We start from the raw sequence: 6,562 nt of genomic DNA on the forward strand, positions 1-6,562 counted from the left end.
TGCGAAAATGCCCGTGATGACGTACGTTTACGCGGGATCGCGATGTCTCGCGGTCATTCGCGATGACATCGTGCGAATGACCGCGAGAATTCGCGATCCCGTGAGAGCGGACGTCATCGCGGGCATTTTCGCAAAGGCTTACTGGGAACGGGAGCGTGGAGAGAGGCGGGAAGGCTGCGCGGGACGTCGGAAGGTGAGAATAACAATATTTTTTATTTTAAATTCTATTTTTTACAGGGATATGGTACCCAAAGCCCGGAGAACAGTCTCCTCTCCTCCGGACCGTGGGTACCATCCGCAATTGTTCTGCTTACTTTTCGCATGGTGTGCACAGCCACATGCGGGAAGTAAGTGGAACAATGCATTCCTATGGGTGCGGGATCGCCGCGATTCTGCAAAATTAATGAGCATGCTGCGTTTTTTACCGCAGCATTAGCACAGCATTTTCGGAATCCCATAGGAATGCATGGGATGCTTATTTTTCACGTTTTCGTGGCAAAATCGCGCGGTTAAAACCGCCGCGGAAACGCGAAAAAACCGCCACGTGTGAACTCAGCCTTATAAGACCGATTATTTAATAGTGATAATGGATTTGGAGACCATGTATCTGTTCCTGAATTATACAAAACATATTTAGAAAAAGTGGCAAGAATTGCACAAATAAAATACCTTGTGGCAATATATATTCATTGCTTGACTTGCATATGTTAAAACTTGTAAAGTGGGAACAACTGAACTAATATTTCCCGAGGGAAGTTCTGCATGTAAAAAAAATCTAAAAAATGTAATTTTAGAGAAATTATGGTAAGGAAAGCTTCCAATAATAAAATGTTTTATTTTACAAATATCTTCCTCTCTGGACTGCAGTTTATATTGTTACTGTTCTCATTTTACATATCAAACAAAAAGGATTTTGAATAATCTGCAAAACAATAGATCTGTGGTTCACATGCCCCAGTAGCCACCTTGTCCATCCCTTTACATATGTAAAGAGGCCTTGTTGGGCTCCAGGCTACTTTGGGACAAAGGCTGATTGCACCTCTTGGAGACTATACATTTGTATATTGGTCATCTCTAAAAAGGAAGACCGAACACTTAATCAGAATAACCACACAGGCAGGAGTTCCCCCTAAAATCCTGTTAAATTGTGTAAACCGCATGCAGGATAGAAATTAGGACTGCAGAAATCCATGGGTGTGTTCCCGTAAATTTGTGCGCGCAATGTTAGGATGTGACATGAGAGGCGGAGGCGAACTATCAATTATGCCAGGCATTCTGGGGAGATGCCAAGAGCCCGGGCACTAGCAAGTGAATCAGTAGTGTCTCATAAGAGGAGTGTATTATTTTGGCCTACAGAGAACAATAACCTTGTGAGCCGCCTACAGATCGGCCTTCCAAGTACAACCTCTGCTTTCAAGCATGAAGCACCAAACAGTGCTACTGTGTGCGGCAGATGGAGTCCGCTGACGGCTTACATTCCTCTCCTGTATAATACAAGTCCAGACAAAGGCCGCATTCACAATGTATGCCGGGCAAACAAAAGATTTAACTCTCTAATAGATCACAAAAGTTAATTACTTTCTAATAATAAGACAACATGGAAAACTGTAGTACTAATAAGATCCACTTATACTGCGTGATGCACAGTGTTAAACACCCGCCGATGGGCAACATGCTTGCCAGTTATTTAACAACCTGTTTACACAAGCAGACCCCTCTTCTGATGCACACAGAACGATCAATTAAAAAAAATTTGTTCATTACGCTAATAGACTGCTATTGATCTCGCCAGCACATGTCCTGTTTACACAGGACAATGTGCTGCTGAGAACAATGATCTTTTGTGCAAACCAAAATGAACAAGCATTTTGCCCCATGCTCCAGTATGCTGGACTTGATAAAGGGGAAATGCTCCTGATTTATTAAAGGGAATCAGTCACCCCTTTTTGAGAGATCATATAATGATATCATTCAATTGTGTGTCACATAAGGATTCTCTTTGTACTTTTGCTTCCCCCTGACCCCGCACCTTTCATGCATAAATACCTTTTCTATATCGGTTCAGATGTATGTAAACTGCCACGGTCCGGTCCGCTGGGCGGGGCTTATTCACCTGCTCCTTCCCTCCCTGTCTTAAGGGCATGTCACACTGAGAGATATCGCTAGCAATATCGCTATAACTTGTGACGTTATAGCGATATTGCTAGCGATATCGCTGTGTGTGATACTCCCCCCCTCCCTGTCTTGCTCTACACAAGAAGAAATGCGTAGAGTAAAGGTGCTGTCAAACTTAGCGATGTACCAGCTATCCTGACCAGTGATATGACGCGGTCAGGATCGCTGGTACATCGCTAAGTGGTCGCTAGTGAGCTGCCACACAGGCAGATCTCACCAGCGACATAGCAGGGGTCGCTACTTACCTGTCACACCAGGCGATCCTGCGTCCTCCCGCCCGGCTCCACGCGTCGTTCGTCGTCACAGCAGGAAGCTGACGACGAGAAACAGTCCAGGACGTTCTCACGCGATCAGCGATAACCAGCGGGGGAGCCGGTTGTAGGTATGTATCACACACAGCGATATCGCTAGCAATATCGCTATAACGTCACAAGTTATAGCGATATTGCTAGCGATATCTCTCAGTGTGACATGCCCTTAAGACAGGGAGGGAAGGAGCAGGTGAATAAGCCCCGCCCAGCGGACCGGACCGTGGCAGTTTACATACATCTGAACCGATATAAAAAAGGTATTTATGCATGAAAGGTGCGGGGTTAGGGGGAAGCAAAAGTACTAATAGAATCCTTATGTGACACACAATTGAATGATCTCATTATATGATATCTCAAAAAAGGGGTGACAGATTCCCTTTAAGAGGCACCTGCTGAAATGTAACCGGCGTAAGATTTGTGGCGTATGGAATGTTATGGATTTGCGCCACCCACTGTTTCAGAGCTGGGCAAAAATTATGCGAGTCTGCAAAAAGTGGCACCATTTTAGCACAGACTTGCACCAAATGTTTCAATTTTTAATATCTTTTACACTAGAATTCTGACATAAAAGCTTTGATGCATCAGAACCCTTGTGCTTCCTTTTTATACTAAACCACCTAAACCCAATATTGGAATTTTCCCTGGTTGGTTCCACCATAATTTCCAAACAGCACGCCCGCTGTCTTGGGGTTATGTTTGACCCAGATCTTTCCTTGGATCCCTTATTTCCAATCGCTGACTCGCGCACAAAGACAACTCCAGAATCCAACCTTTTCTGATTTCAAAACTGAAGTCTGAACTGAGAAAATAAATTAATGTGTATGCACAATGTAAGTGCATATTAACACATGACCATTAACCAGAGAAAGCAAAAAACACAAATAAAAAGTAAAAAATAAACTGCAAATAATGCATAAAGGTAATAATAATAATAAGGGTATTTAGTAAACATAATTTTGATCAAAATAATGTACAAGCCATCCCGCCACATCACGGCAACCCTTGTGGGACAGTCCTACTCTAGTATTTAAAACCTTTTCACTTGCCAAGTGACGTGAATGTGAACAAGGATCGAGGGACTGACCCATTAGTAAAAGCATAGGCCAGACAGGATGGATTTCCCAGCTCAGAAAGAGGGCGGTCACACCCATATATGCACTGAATGCACAATGAAATGGATAAAAAAAAACTGAAGTCTGAACTGAGAAAATAAATTAATGTGTATGCACAATGTAAGTAGGTCCAGTCGGAGCTTGCGTCCAACCCCCCCAAAACGGGATTTGGATATATGTGCCAACAGGGCCATAGACTATAATGGTGTCGGCAGAGCGAACATGCGCTATAGTGTGCATCATTTTCGGGCGTATACGCCTACTTGAGGCGGGTACTCAGACATAGTAGACTGTGTGTCCGCCTCCATTTGATAGCAATGGATCAGTTTAAATTTGATGAAACGCTAAAGTAAAAAAGACGTCTTCCATTTATCAGTTTTCAATTGCTTCCCTAAACTTTAGTGTCCAAGTCTGATCCGCAAAACGGACTGGAATAGAATTTACGAGTCTTGCGGATTTGATACATGAATCCGGATCAGTGTTTGGATCAATGAAACTCTATGGTCCATGTGCTCATTGTATAAAAAACTGACAGCACATGGACGCGTACTACGAATATATGAACATAGCCTAATTCTGCTGTACTTTATGAACAGGAATAGTTTGATACACACCTCCCATAGAGGATGACGGGCAAGCGTTGGAATCAATAAGATAACCAGTGAATATGCCAATCAGCTAGTAATGGGACCTGCATACAGTGGATTTTCTGAAGTAAAACCCGCAGTAAAATCTGAATGGGTCACAATTGGTCAAAGATTTTGTAGTGAATTTTACCCTTTACATTGAAAAGGTCAATTTACATGAGGACAATCTCATATACTTAGCTGGTAGTGTGGAATGCTAACAATTTACACTGGGTGCAGAATTATTAGGCAAATGAGTATTTTGATCACATCATCTTTTTCATATATGTTGTCCTACTCCAAGCTGTATAGGCTTGAAAGCCAACTGCCAATTATGTAAATCAGGGGATTTGCATCTCTGTAATGAGGAGGGGTATGGTCTAATGACATCAAATGCCCTATATAAGGTGTGCTTAATTATTAGGCAACTTCCTTTCCGTTGGCAAAATGCGTCAGAAGAGAGATTTGACGGACTCTGAAAAGTCAAAAATTGTGAGATGTCTTGCAGAGAGATGCAGCAGTCTTGAAATTGCCAAACTTTTGAAGCGTGATCACCGAACAATCAAGCGTTTCAAGGCAAATATTCAACAGGGTCGCAAAAAGCGTGTTGATAAAAAAAGGCGCAAAATAATCGCCCATGAATTGAGGAAAATCAAGCGTCAAGCTGCCAAGATGCCATTTGCCACCAGTTTTGCCATATTTCAAAGCTGCAACGTTACTGGAGTATCAAAAAGCTCAAGGTGTGCCATACTCAGGGACATGGCTAAGCTAAGGAAGGCTGAAAAACGACCACCTTTCAACAAGAAACATAAGATAAACGTCAAGACTGGGCCAAGAAATATCTTAAGACTGATTTTTCTAAGGTTTTATGGACTGATGAAATGAGAGCAACTCTTGATTGGCCAGATGGATGGGCCCAAGGCTGGATCAGTAAAGGGCAGAGAGCTCCACTCCGACTCAGACGCCAGCAAGGTGGAGGTGGAGTACTGGTATGGGCTGGTATCATCAAAGATGAACTTGTGGGACCTTTTCAGGTTGAGGGTGGAATGGAGCTCAACTCGCAGACCTACTGCCAGTTTCTGGAAGACACCTTCTTCAAGCAGTGATACAGGAAGAAGTCGGTATCGTTCAAGAAAAACATGATTTTCATGCAGGACAATGCTCCATCACATGCATCCAAATACTCCCCAGCATGGCTGGCCAGTAAAGGTCTAAAAGAAGAAAAAATAATGACATGGCCCCCTTGTTCACCTGATCTGAACCCCATAGAGAACCTGTGGTCCCTCATAAATTGTGAGATCTACAGGGAGTGAAAACAGTACACCTCTCCGAACATTGTCTGGGAGGCTGTGGTGGCTGCGGCACGCAATGTTGATCATAAACAGGTCAAGCAACTGACAGAATCTATGGATGGAAGGCTTTTGAGTGTCATCGTAAAGAAAGGTGGCTATATTGGTCACTGAGTTTTTTTGTTTTGTTTTTGAATGTCAGAAATGTTTATTTCTAAATTTTGTGTTGCTCTATTGGTTTACCTGGTGAAAATAAACAAGTGAGATGGGTATATATTTGGTTTTTATTAAGTTGCCTAATAATTCTTCACTGTAATAGTTACCTGCACAAACAGATATCCTCCTAAGATAGCCAAATCTAAAAAAAAACACTCCAACTTCCAAAAATATTAAGCTTTGATATTTATGAGTCTTTTGGGTTGATTGAGAACATAGTTGTTATTCAATAATAAAAAGAATCCTCTCAAATACAACTTGCCTAATAATTCTGCACACAGTGTATTTAAATGCAAATCTGAGTGGAAAATCTGTAGAAAAATGTGCAATGTGTGGATTTAGGTCTTAAGTTCGCCCATATACATTAAAATAATTTTGACAGCACTCGCCGATATCAACAAGGTCAGCCGAAAAGTTAAGCCCCCGTCACACACAGCGAGATCGCTGCTGAGTCACAAGTTTTGTGACACAACAGCGATCTCACCAGCGATCTCGCTGTGTGTAACATGTATCAGCGACCGGCCCTCCCGCCAGGTATCGCTGATCGTGCTCTAATGCCCTTGACATTTTTTTGATTGTTGGTCTCCCGCTGCCCAGCACGCATAGCTGCGTGTGGCAGGTGGGAGACTATCCGATCAGCGAGCTGGTATCCAAGGTAAACCGCGGGTAACTAAGCGTGTGCGTCACTTGGTTACCCGCTGTGTACCTTGGATACCAGCGTGCTCGCTCTTGGGGGTGGTATACAAGGTACACAGCGGGTAACTAAGCGACGCGCGTGCTTGTTACCCACGTCGTTGCTGGTCCTTATCGCTGGTGAGTCTGCCTGTTTGGCA

The sequence above is a fragment of the Dendrobates tinctorius genome, unplaced genomic scaffold (assembly GCF_039654945.1).
Source record: "Dendrobates tinctorius isolate UK_male_01 unplaced genomic scaffold, ASM3965494v1 ptg000098l, whole genome shotgun sequence".
Taxonomy (NCBI): domain Eukaryota; kingdom Metazoa; phylum Chordata; class Amphibia; order Anura; family Dendrobatidae; genus Dendrobates; species Dendrobates tinctorius.